Source organism: Bos grunniens, chromosome 4 (assembly GCF_055505025.1).
Source record: "Bos grunniens cultivar Pamir isolate PY7600 chromosome 4, Bosgru_T2T1.0, whole genome shotgun sequence".
In the NCBI taxonomy this organism is placed as follows: Eukaryota; Metazoa; Chordata; class Mammalia; order Artiodactyla; family Bovidae; genus Bos; species Bos grunniens.
This window is the reverse complement of record NC_141168.1, coordinates 92896101-92916378: the sequence shown is the minus strand read 5'-3', so window position 1 is coordinate 92916378 and position 20278 is coordinate 92896101. Positions and strand designations below refer to the sequence as shown.

The 20278-nt window shown below is 38.7% G+C and overlaps 1 pseudogene across 1 annotated transcript in view; it reads left to right on the top strand.

The window, feature by feature from the left end:
- LOC147374535 (histone deacetylase 9-like) overlaps window positions 1–20278 on the top strand; it is a 300860-nt pseudogene that overhangs the window by 29654 nt on the left and 250928 nt on the right. Inside the window, exon 4 of the transcript XR_015162870.1 lies at window positions 16218–16338. The product of XR_015162870.1 is annotated as a histone deacetylase 9-like (transcript). The remainder of the gene's footprint in view (window positions 1–16217; window positions 16339–20278) is intronic.

Below are 20278 nucleotides of genomic sequence, written 5' to 3'. Positions count from 1 at the left end.
ACTCTATTAGAGTCTGCACAATCCGATATGAAGCCGGTGAAGTAAACCATCCAGGAGACTTCTTTGTAGTAGATTGGCCTTATGGGTATTTATTCATGAGAGCGTTCGTGTCTCACCTTTGCATCTATTACAGATGTTTTCTAGCTTGGCAGTCTCTCTGTGCTTTCATAAGCTGAGGCACTGCTGTGTGCATTTTGTCACTTTCCAGTCTTTGTTATGTGCTGAAGCCGAGCCTCCACCACTGCAGATAAGCAGCGCCCAATCACGGCTTCAGTGTGCTGTTAGGCTGTGGTCTCCTTCAGCCTTTTACCTGAAGGAACACTGTTTATACAAGCAGCAAAGTACAGAAGTAAATGGGATGTAATATGATTCATACTGGTCTTAAAATTTTAGAAGTTTGTTATCTGTTTCTCATCAGTCTTTCTTTTTTTTCCAGTTCCTGGTGCATCACATTCTTTTGGTCTTGTATTATTTGAAACCATGAAGTTCAACTTATACGCAGCACTAACTGATGTGTGTCAGACCCAAGATGAAATGCTAGAAGGACTGTGACTCTCTGTGACCCCATGGACTGTACAGTCCATGGAATTCTCCAGGCCAGAATACTGGAGTGGGTAGCCTTTCTCTTTTCCAAGGAATCTTCCCAACCCAGGGATCAAACCCAGGTCTCCTGCATTGCAGGCGGATTCTTTACCAGCTGAGCTATAAGGGAAGCCCAGAGACTGTATGGTTGACAAAAATGAGTGGGTCTATTCCATTTCAGTCAGCTAAATAAGTGTCTCTGTAGCAAATAATCAACGGCTTTCCTGAGGTCTCAGTGGTAAAGAATCTGCCTGCCAATGCAGGACATGGGTTCAGTCCCTGAGTTCAGTCCCTTCCTTGGTCGAGAAGTTCCCCTGGAAGAGGAAGTGGCAACCCATTCTGGTATTCTTGCCTAGGAAATCCTGTGGACAGAGGAGACTGGCAGGCTACAGTCCATGGTGTCCCAAAGAGTCAGATACACCAAGCTTGTGGGCACGCAGCATACTAGCAAACAATCATGCAATTAACAAATAATGTTCTTGAAAGCCCAGATCAGCAGACTGGCTTTTAACGAAGACCAAGCACAAAAGTCACGTCCAAAACTTCAATAATGCAAACAGAAGCCCCTTTTCCTAACGTAGCTGAAGAGCAGTTTGTCAGGGGTTTGCTTTCCGAAGTGATACGGTTGTTGCGCATGTGTATTTATTTGCTCCTGTGTTATGAAAATATCTGTGACTTGAACTGGTCCAATCCAAAATGTGCAGTGGAATTTCTAGAGCCATTAAGAACCCATCACTAACTTTAAGACACCTAGGAATTTAATATTCCTTTGGCTTGTGTGAATAACTTGAGAAGTATTCAAAGTGGAATTTTAAAAATGATTATTAAGTAAAATAATGTAGCCTTTCTCTAGAGACTTTCGTGTATAGCAGTAACAAAAGGGATAATACATACAAGCAAAAGAAACGTGACTTATTTTTTCTTCCTCATTGTTCCTATGAGAAGCAGGGGGGAGGGAAAAGGGAACATACAGAGGTTGTTCTAGGCTATTTTAGCTCACTTGGAAACAGTAGAATCTATTTCCTTAGCCAGTACTCTCCCCAGTGACTGCAGCTGAAATAATTGATGCATGTTTGTTGTGGATTTTCTTTTAAAGAGTTTGATTGGACAAGTTAATTATAATATACACATTTTAAAATATATTACTTGCAAAGATGCTAGCCTTTCCCTCTAAATTATTTTGAAAATGTCAATGCTGTGTGCGGGGCAACCCCAAACAGACATACAACAAACCTTTTAGCGATTCAGCAAAACTTATTACACTCGGTTTCTGAAAAGCCAGGAGAAAAGCACACTGTAATTGGCAAGTGGTTGGACCCATGTCTGCATGCTAAGTCGCTTCAGTCATGTCTGACTCTGTGCGACCCCATGGACTGTGGCCCACCAGATTCCTCTGTCCCTGGGATTCTCTAGGCAAGAACACTGGAGTGGGTTGCCATTTCCTCCTCCAGGGGATCTTCCTGACTTAGGGATCGAACCCATGTCTCTTACGTCTCCTGCATTGGTAGGCAAGTTCTTTTACCACTTACGCCACCCCGGAAGCCTGGTTGGATCTGTTGTGGGTACATTATCTGGTTGAAGAGGCAGGAAGTTTCCTGTATTAACAAGCTTCCTAGTTAGTGTTTATGAGGCTTCTAAAGCGATCAAGGCCAATGACAATGTGTTTCTTTTTTTAACATATGTTTGTGTATTTGTCTGCACTGACTCTTAATTGCAGTATGTAGCATCTTTAGTTATGGCACGTGGAAGCTAGTTCTCTGACTAGGGATTAAACCTGGGACCCTTGCATTGAGTGTGTGGAGTCTTAGCCACTAAGCTACCAGGGAAGTCCCAACAATTAGAAGTGTCTTCTAATTAGACGTTACTTAGACGTTACTTATTAACTCCAAGAGAAGTTAGGTTCTATCCTGAGTGTTAATGAATATTTATAGCCCAAGGACATAAGGAGAATCAGGCCTTTCTAAGTTGTCTAGGTAGGACTAAGAGGAATTTAAAATCCACATCTATTCCTTGGTTGTGTCTAAATCATGCATTCCTGAGAGTGAAAACTTGTGTCCGGGATGCCAGGGGTTTGAGAACTGGCCCTGGTGTGTAGGTCACTGCTCTCTCCTTAGCAGTGTGCACAAATTCGTCTCTTAGTTGTGAAAAACAAGAACTTAGTTGTCTCAAAAGAGAGAAAGTTTCTTAGATTTTATAGAAAAGGATATAGTAGACTAGAAATATAACACACCAGCTGGGTCAGTATGTTGTTTCTCGGTATCCTGAGAGCAGTTTGCCGTCTTTCAGCATTTTCCTGCCAGGTCTGTGTAGCCACCCGTAGTTATTGGGTGAAATTGACAGAGCTCTGGGGACATAGAGCTGAGCATGAGGAGAATCCTGTGGCTAGCTCAGTGGCATTTGTTGATTGATTTTAGGGATGCTTAAATGTTAGCTTATGTCAGAATCACCTGAGAGAATGTTGAGATACGAATTGTTGGGCTCCAGCCCCAGAGTTTCAGATTCAGCAGGAGTGAGGTGCTACTGGTGTGGCAGTCCAGAATTTGTATTTCTTCAGTGTGTCTGTGCAATCCTGATATTGCTGATCTGGGTACCACACTTTGAGAACAGTGATCTATCCCTTCAGCAGTCTTTATCAAGAATTTTCATTTCCCAGGCTCCTGTGTTTGGAGCTGGAGATAGAATACTGAGTAGATAGAACCCATGTCTCAAGGCTGTTACAGTTTGGTGAGATCATCAGACGGTAATCAAATGATCACACAAATAAATATGTCACTGCACACTTTGAAGGGGTTTCGAGTCACTAGTTATATACTGACAGTGATTTTTAAAGACTCGTTGATTGAGCTTTGGGAAGGAATACAAGGAGAAAGGCTGTGGTCAGCTGTCTCTATGATCCCGACAACATCAGAGAGGCCCTTTGAGCAAGAGACAGAGGAGGAAACGTTATATATTGGAGAACAAAGGAGCAAGTATATCAGACCTTAAGATGAGCTTGCCCTCCATCAAGCTGTATTTAAGTTCCTTTGTCAACTAGGGTTATAATTTCACTGGGACAGAAGGTAGGGAGTCTCAATTGCTCTGACATACAGAGCAAACACGCTTTCCAAAACCAATGAAGTAGTCAATTTTGCAATTAAACAGTGTACAGGATAGAATAGTTGGCAATCTGAAAACGTTAAGAGAGCTTCTTTATTTTTAAGTGATAGTCTGATCCACAAATCAAACTTATGTATTATTTCATTTATCAAGGTAGAAAATTAATCAGAATGGATTCCTTCAAAGCTATTGTTCAGCATTAGAGTTGACCTTAGTCCTGCCATTAATTATCTGTGTACTTTTGTCAAATCATTTAAACCTTAGTGATCTTTGGTTTTCCCATGTGTGAGATGAGGGTGTTAGGCAGGATATTGGCTAGGATCTCTTCCAGTTCTAATAACACTTGAAACTGGATGGCTGAGAAGTTAATTTGAAACATAGCACTTTCTTTGGTTGAGGGGAGACAAAGTTTTAGTAAACTTTTTGCACAGAATGAAGCAGGGCAAAGACTAATAGAGTTTTGCCAAGAAAATGCACTGGTCATAACAAACACCCTCTTTCAACAACGCAAGAGAAGACTCTACACATGGACATCACCAGATGGTCAACACTGAAACCAGATTGATTATATTCTTTGCAGCCAAAGATGGAGAAGCTCTATACAATCAGCAAAAAAAAGACCAGGAGCTGACTGTGGCTCAGACCATGAACTCCTTATTGCCAAATTCAGACTTAAATTGAGGAAAGTAAGGAAAACCACTAGACCATTCGGGTATGACCTGAATCAAATCCCTTATGATTATACAGTGGAAGTGAGAAATAGATTTAAGGGCCTAGATCTGATAGATAGAGTGCCTGATGAGCTATGGAATGAGGTTCGTGACATTGTACAGGAGACAGGGATCAAGACCATCCCATGGAAAAGAAATGCGAAAAAACAAAATGACTGTCTGGGGAGGCCTTATAAATAGCTGTGAAAAGAAGAGAAGTGAAAAGCAAAGGAGAAAAGGAAAGATATAAACATCTGAATGCAGAGTTCCAAAGAATAGCAAGGAGAGATAAAAAAAAAAAAGGCTTCCTCAGCAATCAATGCAAAGAAATAGAGGAAAACAACAGAATGGGAAAGACTAGAGATCTCTTCAAGAAAATCAGATATACCAAACGAACATTTCATGCAAAGATGGGCTTGATAAAGGACAGAAATGGTATGGACCTAACAGAAGCAGAAGATATTAAGAAGAGATGGCAAGAATACACAGAAGAACTGTACAAAAAAGATCTTCATGACCCAGATAATCACAATGGTGTGATCACTGACCTAGAGCCAGACATCCTGGAATGTGACATCAAGTGGGCCTTAGAAAGCATCACTATGAACAAAGCTAGTGGAGGTGATAGAATTCCAGTAGAGCTATTCCAAATCCTGAAAGATGATGCTGTGAAAGTGCTACACTCAATATGCCAGCAAATTTGGAAAACTCAGCAGTGGCCACAGGACTGGAAAAGGTCAGTTTTCATTCCAATCCCAAAGAAAGGCAATGCCAAAGAATGCTCAAACTACCGCACAATTGTACTCATCTCACATGCTAGTAAAGTAATGCTCAAAATTCTCCAAGCCAGGCTCCAGCAATACGTGAACTGTGAAGGTCCAGATGTTCAAGCTGGTTTTAGAAAAGGCAGAGGAACCAGAAATCAAATTGCCAACATCCGCTGGATCATGGAAAAAGCAAGAGAGTTCCAGAAAAACATCTATTTCTGCTTTATTGACTATGCCAAAGCCTTTGACTGTGTGGATCACAATAAACTGGAAAATTCTTCAAGAGATGGGAATACCAGACCACCTGACCTGCCTCTTGAGAAATTTGTATGCAGGTCAAGAAGCAACAGTTAGAACTGGACATGGAACAACAGACTGGTTCCAAATAGGAAAAGGAGTACGTCAAGGCTGTATATTGTCACCCTGCTTATTTAACTTATATGCAGAGTACATCATGAGAAATGCTGCACTGGAAGAAACATAAGCTGAAATCAAGATTGCTGGGAGAAATATCAATAACCTCAGATATGCAGATGACACCACCCTTATGGCAGAAAGTGAAGAGGAACTAAAAAGCCTCTTGATGAAGGTGAAAGTGGAGAGTGAAAAAGTTGGCTTAAAGCTCAACATTCAGAAAACGAAGATCATGGCATCCGGTCCCATCACTTCATGGGAAATAGATGAGGAAACAGTGGAAACACTGTCTGACTTTATTTTTTGGGGCTCCAAAATCATTGCAGATGGTGACTGCAGCCATGAAATTAAAAGACGCTTACTCCTTGGAAGGAAAGTTATGACCAACCTAGATAGCATATTCAAAAGCAGAGACATTACTTTGCCAACAAAGGTTCGTCTAGTCAAGGCCATGGTTTTTCCTGTGGTCATGTATGGATGTGAGAGTTGGACTGTGAAGAAGGCTGAGCACCGAAGAATTGATGCTTTTGAACTTTGTTGTTGGAGAAGACTCTTGAGAGTCCCTTGGACTGCAAGGAGATCCAACTAGTCCATTCTAAAGGAGATCAGCCCTGGGATTTCTTTGGAAGGAATGATGCTAAAGCTGAAAGTCCAGTACTTTGGCCACCTCATGCGAAGAGTTGACTCATTGGAAAAGACTCTGATGCTGGGAGGGATTGGGGGCAAGAGGAGAAGGGGACGACAGAGGATGAGATGGCTGGATGGCATCACTGACTCGATGGACATGAGTCTGAGTGAACTCCGGGAGTTGGTGATGGACAGGGAGGCCTGGTGTGCTGCGATTCATGAGGTCGCAAAGAGTTGGACACGACTGAGCGACTGATCTGATCTGATCTGATCTTGCTTTTAGTTTGTAAGCTATCATGTAAATTGACTGTGCTTACAGTCCTGATTGGCAGCCAGAGAAAACATGAGTCCTCATTATATTAGATTGCAGTGGTTACATGGCTTTACTTCTTTTGGCATGACGTGGCACTGTTTTTTAAAAATTGAGGTAGTGAGTAGTCCCTCATGCCAATACCATTTAATTTGTTTCCCCTGTTGAATCATTCATACTGAGTTTAGTGATTCTGTTGGAAGTGGAAATCCAAACCAGCAGCTTTCTTGTCACCATAAGAAACAGATCTGGAGAGGTCATTTGGTGTCTTCTTTGGGATTAAGCTCCTTGATTAGGTAGCCAGCTCTCTGGAGCATGTGTGCCCCTGAAGAAAGATGTGCTCTTCTGTGCTGAAGCAATTGCAGGGGTTGATCCATCATCTGTTAGAAATGCACTTGCAGTTGTTTTTCCAGAAGTGCTCAGGACTCTCAGCCCCACCAAGCCACCCACAGACATTTGCTTGCTCTCACATTTGTTTTGAGAATAATAACATGTTATAATGCTTTTGTTGGATTGCACATTATGTGGAATTTGCATTGCCTCTTTGTGATTCCTATTGAATAACTTCGTTTCGCTTAATTCATAAGTACAAACCATAAGCAACATACTGTGCTGAAATGTTTAACTCCTTTATTCAAGTGCCAACACAAAGTAATTACAAAACAATTCTGGGACACAGAACCACGCTACTGTTGCCCCTTCTGGGACTTCTCAGCACTTCTAATGAGAAAAGTAGAGAGCAGGTTTAGTGTAAAATCTTAATATGCCAAGGAGCTCAGGGATAAAGTCTCCAGCACATTTGCCTGCACACAGAAGTGATTTTTTAAATACCTTTTGTAAATCACAATAAAGAAATTGAATAGTCTTTTGAGAAACAATTTTGAAATGTGCATATTTTCTGACTTCAACGTTACAAAGCACTAAACACTGCAAGTTAATGGAAATTCAATTAAACCTTTGTTTTATAGAGTAATCTAACTAGATGGCAGCATATAACAGCTTACTGTTTTGTTTAGTTTGAAAAAAAAAATGTGTGTGTATTTGTGTCTTAGAATCTAACCACAAAGCAATAAGAAACTCAAACAGGGAATCTTGTGAATAGTCTAAAGGATAATGGTGGTTATGGAAAGAAGTACATGTGATTTAGACGTGGTGAGTAAACCAAGGTGTCATTACTCTGAGAAATATTTACAGAACCCAGTAGAGTATAGACCCTGGCAGATAAATAACATTAAAAAATACTTGTGCAAACCATAATCAGAATTAAGATGATTTGGAATTTTAATTCTGCAAAAAATGGGGAAGAATTAGTGTGGAAAACAACCAATAAAAGGAAGTAATACAGGCTGCCTTCTGAGTCCATTTGGAAAGTGATAAGTATTTTTTTTTTTTTAAACAGGAGCATTAAAATTTATTAGCAAAAACTGACTAGTTACATGGTTTTGAACCATCTCAAAATTGGAGTGCTAAAGTAACAAAATATTTATGGTGACAGATTTATTTCATACATGATTATTGTTTAAAAAAATCAATGCTTTAGTGTAAATCAATAAAATGTTCATACAGTGTTTGAAAAATAATTACAACATAGGAGACTCAGTTGCATAAAAATTGTGAAAATTGAACCAGTTACACTGAGGCATAGCATTCTTTCTTATTTTCTAATGAAAATAAGTGGATATATTTCATAATAATGAAACTAGTGTACATAAAACTGAAAAAAATACATAGTACATATGCTTTTTACCACCCAGACATTTGTGATTGAATGGGCTTGCTGTTTCTAAAGTACATTTGTAATTGTTCTATGCCATGAAATATTTTTAAATAGATTGTGAAGAGTGAATCAAGCAGTATTACATGGAAGTAGATGGCACTTGTCATTTTGAAAGTCATGTAAACTATTTTTTAACTTCTCAACCTTCTCTCTGCCAACCATTAAGTTTAACTACTCCATAGTCCCAAATGTTGGTTAGTATAAGGTCAGTATAAGGTTAGTATAAGCAAATCTTGAATTTGCTTATAAGCAGGAAGAATGGACAGCTCCCTCTAACATGAGATTCTTGACTTAGGTTGCCCACTAAAATCCCCTGGGTGGCTCTAAGTTCCTAGATGCCCAGGTTGTAACCTGACAGGACTTAACCAGGAGCTCTGAAGGTATGATCCCAGACATTAATAACCTTTAAATTTATACAGCCGATTTCCAAGGTTCAACCAATATTAGAAAACAATTTAACATAAGCTTAATGAGGTAGAGACAGAGAAGTGAACAGTCTTATATTTGGAGGTGAGAGAGTAACAAAGTAAACATTTGCCTGAGAAACAAAGGTGGCATTAACTCCAAAGCATTATGAACAAAATGAAATTTATAATTGGGAAAAATGTCTATTATTTTGAGGTTATCATGGGATAGGAATATGAGTTCTAAAAAACCTCTTATTTTTCAAATATAATTAAGCATTTTTTAAAATGGACTTCAAGGAATACATGTAGCATCTTTTTGAAAACCTTCATAATGAGATCTCCTCTCTTGCTTCAACCATAGTAATTTATCACTTCAGTTATTATATTTGCTTGCCTGAGGCAAAGCTATACATAAAAATAAAGGATGTTTATTGAATTTTTGTTGTATATGAGGTAATTCACATAGCCATTTTAGGGCTTACCATTTTTACTCACCGTTTTAGGGCTAAAAGTAATTCGGTTAAATCTCTGTATATTTATAAATGAAGAAACAAACCTCCAGAAAGGTAGCTGATAGCAGACTGTGGGCATGTTACGGACACGTGACAGAACCCAGAACTTACGGCTTCTAACTTGAAATTCACTCTATTTTCATATGGCTGACAGGACCAAGAGCCTGTTGGGCTTCCTGCTTGCTTATTGGTAGCCTCCTTCCTACTTCTCATTCTTTTACTCTTCTTCCTTCCTTCCTTCCCTTGCCTCCCCCTTCCCCCCAATTCTTTCTTCACTTCTTGGTTTGTGGGATCTTAGTTCCCCAACCAGGGGCTGAACCCACGCCCTTGGTAAGTGGAAATGGCAGAGTCCTAACCACGGGACCTTTTCATACTGTTAATGGGGTTCTCAAGGCAAGAATACTGAAGTGGTTTGCCATCCCCTTCTCCGGTGGACCACATTCTGTCAGACCTCTCCACCATGACCTATCCATCTTGGGTGGCCCTACATGGCATGGCTTAGTTTCATTGAGTTAGACAAGGCTGTGGTCCATGTGATCAGATTGGCTAGTTTTCTGTGATTGTGGTTTCAGTGTATCTGCCCTCTGATGCCCTCTCGCAACACCTACCATCTTACTTGAGTTTCTCTTACCTTAGACGTTGGGTACCTCTTCATGGCTGCTCCAGCAAAGCGCAGCCACTGCTCCTTACCTTGGACGAGGTCGCCCATCTTGACCTTGAACGTGGAGTAGCTCCTCTCAGCCCTCCTGCGCCTGTGCAGCTGCCGCTCCTTGGACGTGGGGTTACTCCTCTCAGCTGCCACCCCTGACCTTGGGCATGGGACATGGAACGACAGACTGGTTCCAAATAGGAAAAGGAGTACATCAAGGCTGTATATTGTCATCCTGCTTATTTAGCTTATATGCAGAGTACATCATGAGAAACACTGGGCTGGAAGAAGCACAAGCTGGAATCAAGATTGCCAGGAGAAATATCAACAACCTCAGATATGCAGATGACACCACCCTTATGGCAGAAAGTGAAGAGGAACTCAAAAGCCTCCTGATGAAAGTGAAAGAGGAGAGTGAAAAAGTTGGCTTAAAGCTCAACATTCAGAAAACGAAGATCATGGCATCTGGCCCCATCACTTCATGGGAAATAGATGGGGAAACAGTGGAAACAATGTCTGACTTTATTTTTGGGGGCTCCAAAATCACTGCAGATGGTGACTGTAGCCATGAAATTAAAAGACACTCACTCTTTGGAAGGACAGTTATGACCAACCTGAGAGAGTATATTAAAAAGCAGAGACATTACTTTGCCAACAAAGGTCTGTCTAGTCAAGGCTATGGTTTTCCCAGTGGTCATGTATGGATGTGAGAGTTGGACTGTGAAGAAAGCTGAGTGCTGAAGAATCGATGCTTTTGAACTTTGTTGTTGGAGAAGACTCTTGAGAGTCCCTTGGACTGCAAGGAGATCCAACCAGTCCATTCTAAAAGAGACCAGTCCTAGGTGTTCATTGGAAGGACTGATGCTGAAGCTGAAACTCCAATACTTTGGTCACCTCATGCAAAGAGTTGACTTATTGGAAAAGACCCTGATGCTGGGAGGGATTGGGGGCAGGAGGAGAAGGGGACGACAGAGGATGAGATGGCTGGATGGCATCACCAACTCAATGCACATGAGTTTGGGTAGACTCCAGGAGTTGGTGATGGACAGGGAGGTCTGGTGTGCTGCGAGTCATGGGGTCGCAGAGAGTCGGACATGACTGAGCGACTGAACTGAACTGAACTGAACCACGGGACCACTAGGGAATTCCCTAACTCTTCTTTCCCTACTCCTTTTCTTTCTGGATAAAAACTCGAGGAGAACAGGTTATTAGATGATGAGGGAGCTATGGAAGGAGATAATGTATTGGGGGGAGGAGATATAAACTCTTTTTTTGTAACATTTAAAGAAGCAATTGGTTGTAGCATGTGAAATCTCCATTGATAAGCTTGGGCATGAGCAGTGAGATCAGATTTTTTGCTTTGCTTAAGAGAGAAGTATATCCACAATAATGAATAGGTGTGAACTGATTCATTAATTATGAAGTATAGGCTTTGTAACAGAAGGTAACTTTGCCACTCATAAGTCATTTATTATTCTTTTCTTTAAGTCTGCAGCCCTGCAGATCTTTGTAGAGTAAGAATGCATCCCTATATTTAGGGACAGTGGATAAAATATTTTCAGAAAATGAGATGTATCAATGGAAATTCTTGCCTAATATGTCACTGCTTTGAAAATGATTAAAGAAAATGGGGTCTCCCCCCAGCAGAGGCAGGTACTTTGACTTGTCAAATATAAGTTGGACATTTTCTCTTAGTTTGGAACTGCCACAAAATGAGCCCTTTCATGTCCTCAGTAATACCAAACCAATGCAATCCATCTGTTCTGCTAAATTATTTCTAGTTCCCTAACCAAAGGCACTGCTTTTTCATGCATTTTATCATGATTTTATGCCCTTTATTATATTTTACAAAAGGTTCTGATTCCTCCGGGGCCAATGAGAACTGATTAGGACACTGGCCTCAATCCAGGCTTTGAACACAGGAGGGGAAGGAATAGAACTGTTTCCTTTTCTCCCTGCTCCTTGGCAAAAAAAAAAAAAAAAAGAAAGAATCTATACCGTGTGTGCACTCTGTGTGTGGGTGGGTGTAGGTAGGCTGCATTTTATCCTGTTGCAACATGACTTTGTAGGTCATGTTCAGAACGTTCCTTCTGTAATCAGGTTGCATTAACAGGCTTTAATTCAGAAAGACCAATTCTTTAGGAAAGAGCCATGGTGTGTTGTGAGACTCAATGATACGGTCATTTTGAACAACATTTGTCAGACTTCAAACCTGAATGTACACTGTTTGGGGGGCTGATCTAATGAAGAAGACCTTAGTCCTCAGGTGCTTAGCACAGAGTAGACACTTAGCACAGGAGTTCCTTTCCTACTCTATAGGAAGAGACTACTTGAGTGCAGGTCACAGAGAATGGAAATAGAGTAATGATAGCCTATATCCTATATTACAGGGTGTCTTTACTAGGAAATAGAAGGGAGAGCTGTAAGTTTCCTTTCTTAGACCCATACTGGCAAGGTATTTAAGATCTATGTTAGGCTCTCTAGTGAGAAATACCTGGATGGATACCCATGTCAACCCGTATATGAACTGAGTGTCCAAATACTCAGAATTCTCAAAAATTCTTTTGGTCAGAATCATAGATGACTTTAGGTTGGCATGCTGCCAGCTAAATATCTCTGGGAACAGAAATCAGTATCTCCCTACATTATGATTATCAGAGCACTTTATCCTATTTTGTGATTCATTATACTCTTGACCTTTGGCTCAAGAGCACATCATGAGAGAAAGCTGAAGGAATAAAGGGTACACAGGAAATTGAAAATATGGGAAGGGATTAAATGGGACAGTCTATATTTAAGCATAAACACGTCACTTAATAAATTACTGATGATGATACCAGAAAATGAAAACCGTTGGAGACTTCAGTTTGAAAGGAAAAGTAGAATATGATGAATTTAAGACATCTGATGATAGTGAGGCAAAACGAACTACTCCAGGAGGTACTCAGTCTTAAGGAAAAAGGAGAGCTGCTGCTATTTCAGCATTTTTAGCTTAGTCATTCACGGAGTTCCCATAGCAGTGCCTCTTAGAGATATAAATCTTAGAACGTGTTTTCTCCAGATCCTTTCTCCAGGTAGAAGCCGTTTTTCATATGGAATTTGTTTCTACTGCCTTCTTTCTGTAGAAACATGTACACCTTGTTTGTGGGTCTTATTCTCCAGTGGGCATAGAAGCAGAAAGGATTGTAAAGAATTAGTGCTTATAACTTAGGACTTCCCCGGTGGTCCAGTGGTTAAGATTCCATGCTTCCACTGAAAGAGGCAAGAATTCAATCCCTGTTGGGGAACTAAGATCCCACATGCCACAGGAGGGAAAAAAAAATCTAGAACAATCAACAACAACAAAAAAGAATTGCTATTTATATATAGTGTAAGGATTTTTTAAAAAACACATTCTGTAGTAATAAAATGAGCCAGTGTAAAATATTTCCTAGGAGTCAAAAAGAAGTATAGAGAGGAAGGAGAAAGAAATCAGAGGGAAAACTTGTGCCCTTTATTACATTTTAGTGATGAAGGGGAGACTAGGGTATAAACCAGGGAGGAATACTCTTAGAGTAAGTGGACTACCAGGAGATCCAACCAGTCCATCCTAAAGGAAATCAATCCTGAATATTCATTGGAAGGACTGACGCTGAAGCTGAAACTCCAATACTTTGGCCACATGATGTGAAGAACCGACTCATGGGAAAAGATCCTGATGCTGGGAAAGACTGAAGGTGGGAGGAGAAGGGGATGACAGAGGATGAGATGGTTGGATGGCATCACCAATGTGATGGACATGAGATTGAATAGGCTCTGGGAGTTGGTGATGGGCAGAGAAGCCTGGCGTGCTGCAGTCCTTGGGGTCGCAAAGAGTTGGATGCGACTGAACTGACTGACTGAAGCAGGCTGGGCCAGATGCTCTGCCCTTACTGTTAGTTAACTGATATTCCACAAGGGAATGACTGAGGTGCAGCAGGTGTCCTCTTAAGATTTATCAGCACTTGAGCTACTGTCAATAATTGAATCTTGTTAGCAGATTATTTTTCAAGTTTGCGATTGAGCGTTCAGCCTAGTGGGGTTGTGGGAGAATGAGAAGGGAGTTAGGAGATGCATGGAATGTATGGTATGTGAATATATATGACTAGTTTGTGAAAACATAGAGCTGCACTTATTGCTCATGGTATTTAACATTATACCAGAGGCAAAAATTTGTTGTAGAGTAGAAAAATGTCTTTATGGGAAAGGGGATGGAGCTTTATGATAGTAGTCCAAATGTGGGTCTGATTGTTAGCTAGAGCCGGCTTTGTTTAAGATATGGATGTCTGACCGTATCAGCGTGTAGATGTTAGTGGCTATGGATTTCATAGACTCATAGAAATGAGAGCGGGAAGCCCTGTTATTTCATGGTGTTCATTATTCTGCCAGACTGGGACTGGTTGCCACAGTCTGGTTTCAGTGTGCTGCTCGTTCCAATTTTAGGTGACTCAGACCATGGAGTTACCACTGCTTATCTTGGGGGATTTTCCACCAGCTGAAATCTCACATTTAAAATGTTTCCCTTTAATAGAGACTCTGAACTTTCCTTTTCTCATTACTTGTCATTCTGTTTCTTTGATTGCTCTGGTCTTCCAGAAACATTTCCAAATGTGATTTTACCAGCGAGCCATCTAGGTCAGTAACGTTTGTTTATTGATGAGAGCAGTGGCTGACCAGATGGCCATCATAAATTTGCCCTAGTCTTCAGCATTACCTGCCTGGTTTAATTTCAGCATTTAAACCTACCTGGGAATAATGTCTCCAGAGCATATTTTTTATTTTTCTAGCAATGTAAATGGGGTGTCAAGTAGAGGGAACTTCAGTGCTTTGGCAATGAAAATGCCATAAGCATTTGTTTGTTTATTCAGCACATAATGGCGCAGTGTCAAGAAGGGTCTGTTTTACATCATTCCTATTAGCTTCCTGTTACCCCTCAAGTCCCCTGCTATTCCTCTCGCACTGAAATGATGCTTTATTTTCAGTGACAAGCACCACTAGCCAATAAACTTCTAGGAAGTATCAATGTATCAAGGTTCTTTTCCCTGAACCTTTCGCCCCCTTGGAGAATCAGACAGCAGCAGCATTACCTGAAACTAGGGAGACTGAGTGTGGAATTTTCTTGGTCCTGAGAGCAGTTGTTGTCACCTGATGATTTTACATCAACTGGTAATTCATGGTCAGGAACATGAGAAGACAGCATTCCCTGGACAGACTGTCTTCGAATTTTACTGTAGTTCTCTGCTAATATATTGCCTTACAAGTGTCTTGTTGGGATACATATTTTAAATAAAATATTAACACTCTCTGGGTAATTTTAGGAAGTATAGCAATTTAAAAAATAAGGCTAATTAACTTCATACACCAGCACAGTGTTTACTGGTTTAAAAGATTTGTCAACTGAGAAATGCGACCGGGAAGAGCGCTTTGTCCATTGACTGAGACTTAACTTAGGTGCAGTTTTGTCTATGTTGAAGAATCATTCTTTGTTAGCTAAGATGCAAGTTTCTGCCTAACATGGATGTAGAAATATTGATTGAGCATAGAGTATCTCAAATTATCTCTGATTAAGAGTTATTGTTTTTGTTCAATTTCCATTCTGTCACAGACTAAGGCTTCTATAAAATACATTCAAAATGAGATACTACAATAATGAAATAAAAATTGAAGACATGCATGATTGTATCTGATTCAACAGACATTTAAAATACTCTGTCAGGGGTTGCTATAAAATTTTCTCCATATTTACTCCCAAGGCTATGTAGACCTCCTCACAGACCATTCTGTTCCTGAACTGTGATCAATTCCCATGTTATATATTTTGAGTGATATCGGTCTAGAGATGAACACTGCTGTGAGGCGCACACACATGACATGATCAGCGTATGGGGAATAATCAAATATACTAATGTATTGGTATTTATGTTCTTTTAAGAAACAGTAAGGAATCTGTTTCAACAGCTTCTTTGGGTGAGTGTAAAGTAAGAATCTAATGAATTTACTTCTCAGCTAAGCAGTAGTTCCTGTTTTTAACTACATACTTTTACAAAGGAGTTAACTATTATTACCAAATTTTTATTAACTATTAACTTTTTATAGATATCTTTTTATGCCAAAGAAGAATATATTTTATGTCAGTTGCCCATTTAGGCTTAAGCAATCCATGGGATCTGAACTTTGTATACACTCATTTTTCATGTATTATTATGGTCCTTTGTTACGCAAATCAATGCCTCATTGCTCCATGATGAAACTCAGCCCATTATTAATCATCTTAAATGTGACTTGGGGTCTTATTTTCTCCTAAATGTTGTCAGTGAAGTACGGTAGACTTCTGCTGTTTTCTTTCAGCGAATTCAAGGTCGAAAAGCCAGCCTGGAGGAAATACAGCTTGTTCATTCCGAACATCACTCACTGTTGTATGGCACCAACCCCCTGGACGGACAGAAGCTGGACCCCAGGACACTCCTAGGTCTGTATGGGCCTCCATTCTACTGAGAACAGCACATTCCAGCACTGTCATTAGTCAGCACTGCTGTCAGTTCAGAATACTTGGCAAGCAGTGTGATAAAGAGCTCTCCCAACAGCAGTGCTCTGTGGAACGAGCGGCTTACAATCTAGCCAATGTAGATTAAGAAAATCCTACTTTAGGAAAAATGGCAGTGCAGGTTTTATGATGTTGATTTTTATTTGAATAGCATTTGTGTCACCGTGTTATAGCTGTTGGGAGTAAATGCATTGTGAAGTTTGTTTACATTTTTAATCTAAATTTTTTTTTCACATTTTTCTGTGAATTTATCTTCACCTTTCAAATTTATTTTGTGTCTTTCAGTTCTTTTCTTCTATGACCTTAACACACACAGGGCACAATATAACTTATTTTAAATGAAAAACTCCATATTACTATACATAGAACCCTGTATTTTATATAGTAAGGTTGCATTTTAAATCTTAATAGACTCTATGTAGTACATGTTTTAGTTATGGAATCAAATAGTAGTTGGCAGAAGTAGAAAACTAATAAAGCTCATCTTTATGATTTTTCCAAACTTTATTATCAGATTTTGAAGTCAAATTTATGTTTCACTGCTTTATATAAACTTTGTATGAGTGATAGAATCAACAGTATTGAAGAAAGTTCATGACAGAAACATTTTAGCTGAAACAATTCTGTTAATTAAGTTTATTAATAATCTTTTATAATAGAATAATAATGCATGACATGGTGATGTATGCCCAAAAGATTATGTTTTAACTAAAAATACATTTTAGGACTTTTTCTTAAAAGTCCCTTTCTTTCCAGTAAACCTGTTATGTCAGTTCCAAATTATTGGACTCTTTTACCCAATTCAGTATTACTTTGAGATGATTCTGTGTTAATTGGTCCTAAACAATTTGAAAGCAAGTGGATGACCTGTAGTAGGCATCTTAGAAAGCAATTATGAGAGGAAATTAACAGTCACCAATTTTAACATTAAAAATCTACCCTTTTAAAACAAGTGGCAGGCATCCCTAAATTTATGAAGTAAGCGTATACAGTTGTGTGTGTGTGTGTGTGCATTTATGTGCATGCCGGGTGGGGAGAAATTGACAGAAAACACAGGACGATTACTCAGTTTTTAGAAAACATTATGAAAATTTGATGAAAGTTTGTATAGTAGAATTAAATTTATGTGTACCTGTGGCAGATTCATTTTGATATATGCCAAAACCAATACAATATGTAAAGTTAAAAAAAATAAAATTAAAAAAAATAAACTTATATATTAACATAAAGCAAGTGAGTCCATTTAGATATTTACACTCTGTGTGTTATTTTTCTTTTTTCTGTTGCTGGAGTCAGTCTCTGCACATGGTGATTTTTACATAAAGCAATTTTTGCTGTGTATATTGTGCAATAAATTTCCTTATTTTAGCATGAATTAATAATTCCACCCAGTTTACCAAAATGATGAAGTAAATCAGACCATAACTTGCACAGTCTTCCGTGGTTGAAATACTCATGCATTTTAAGGATAAGAAACTATGTTCATTTTTATTATTTGTTAATTTAGTTAGGAGGAAACAAGTAGAAAACTTTCCCCATTTCTTTTTTTTTTTTTTTAACTAGATCTCAAACTTTGGATTTAATTAAGATAAATTTACATGTAGGTGTTTCAGAGATGTTCCACGATAACCATATTCCACATATTAAGAGAAAGGCTGTATTTGTAAAAGATATGAAGTTTGAACTTTGGCAGCTTTGAACTGTTCTACTTATAAAACATGGCAATACCACTTTTTAATTTTTTTAATGAAATTTGACACTTTTGGGAAAAGCTGATTTTCTCAAAACATGCGTATCATTTAAAGATTTGAATATTTAAAAATGAATTCCACTGTGTAATTTAGAACTTGGATAATAGTCCTTTTCAAATATATATGCGATAAAAGCACCAACTATCAATTTATTTTTTTTTACAGTTTTGTATAAATAATTTGGCCATTTATCTCATTAGTTTTGAATATTCAGTGTGAAATAAAATTCATACAGTAGATGACTTCAGAGTTAACTGTAGATACACATGTGGAGTTCCATGGGCAGCTCTCAGGGATCCGTGCAATAGTGTCAGCCTTGTGTGCAGGCTACAGGGGTAAAAGGAAACAAGGATGTTGTATTGCTTGGTCTTGATGTCTAGCACTAAATTCAAATTTGATGATGCTTCTGAACTACATCAGTCTCTCCCATCAATTCAGAAACAACTTCTTCAATTCAGGGTCTAAATTTAAAATCTTGTTCTTTTAAAAGTTTAACGTCTCGTATTTTTTCGTTCTTTATGAAATTTGAATTCTTGGGGCTTTTTTTTTTTATTTATATCTCAAAGAGCAGATTGAAGCTGCCATGTATAAATGTGTAGAAATTCATAGCCATCAAGATATTTTCTCTTTATCCCTTTCTTTTACTCCCACACTTCCTCTTCTTCCTCTAATCCCTCCCACCACAGATGGTGCGGGAGGGTTTGTCAGTGTACACACACACAGTTTAATTGATACTACTACTTTCGACAGTTCTGGTGTTAGGAGAAAGGATTTACATAAAAATTCACTATGACCAGATTCATCAGTCTCTGTATCATGAAAGACATCGATAACGTATAAAATCATTAGATTTGAAAATGGGCACCATTTATCTCTTTAAATACTCTAGACCCTGTAAGATGACACTTTTAAAACATTCTCTCCAATCCTGTCTGGTGAGAGGTTTTCCTTAGCATTAATTTTCCTGTCATTCTCACTACCAGTTTTCATTATCTTGTGGCTAACTGGAGCTCAGTCCATGGATAAGGTGATGTAACGTTATTAAAAAATAAATCAAGTCAACTCAATGAAATAGGCTTTTCTTATACACTATTAAGTTTAAACTATTGATTAATTTGGTTGTTTAGTATTATTTAAATAGTGCTGAAGTAGATTCTCAAGTATTATTTGTCTTCTATATTTACTTAGAGTTTAATGAAACTGGAGCCTATTATACAGAGTGAAGTAAGCCAGAAAGAAAAACACCAATACAGTATACTAACGCATATATATGGAATTTAGAAAGATGGTAACAATAACCCTGTATACGAGACAGCAAAAGAGACACTGATGTATAGAACAGTCTTTTGGTCTCTGTGGGAGAGGGAGAGGGTGGGATGATTTGGGAGAATGGCATTGAATCATGTCTAATATCGTATATGAAACGAGTCGCCAGTCCAGGTTCGATGCACGATACTGGATGCTTGGGGCTGGTGCACTGGGACGACCCAGAGGGAGGGTAGGGGAGGGAGGAGGGAGGGGGGTTCAGGATGGGGAACACATGTATACCTGTGGTGGATTCATTTTGATATATGGCAAAACCAATACAATATTGTAAAGTTAAAAAATAAAAAAAAAGAAAATCTAATTTACATTAAAAAAAATTACTTTATTCCATTGTAATATTACCTTTAGCCTTTTCACTGACTATGGAAGGAGTTGTTCAGACATTAAAATATACATTATTTTTTATTTAAATTTCACATATGAATACATCCTTGCAAAATATTCACTGATACAGAATTATCTTTGTTATGAGGAACAACTTAAGAAAACTTTTTACCATGCCCCAAGCTATCCATAAAAATGCTTATGTATCTTTTACTGATATCAGTATTCCAGTTTTAATACTTCTTCATGATTTGGGTATTTTTTTTCTGTTGACTTTTCGTCTTTTTTCCTTATATGTATGTATATAAAATGAGATATCTTACTTTTTCATTTGCACTTAGACATTTCTTTATAGTTTTCCATCTGTTAACAATTGTATTTGAAAACTTAATTTATACAGTTTATTGTTTTCAAAATAAATTTTCTTCTGTGACAGCAGAATCTAGACTTTTACTGACATGACA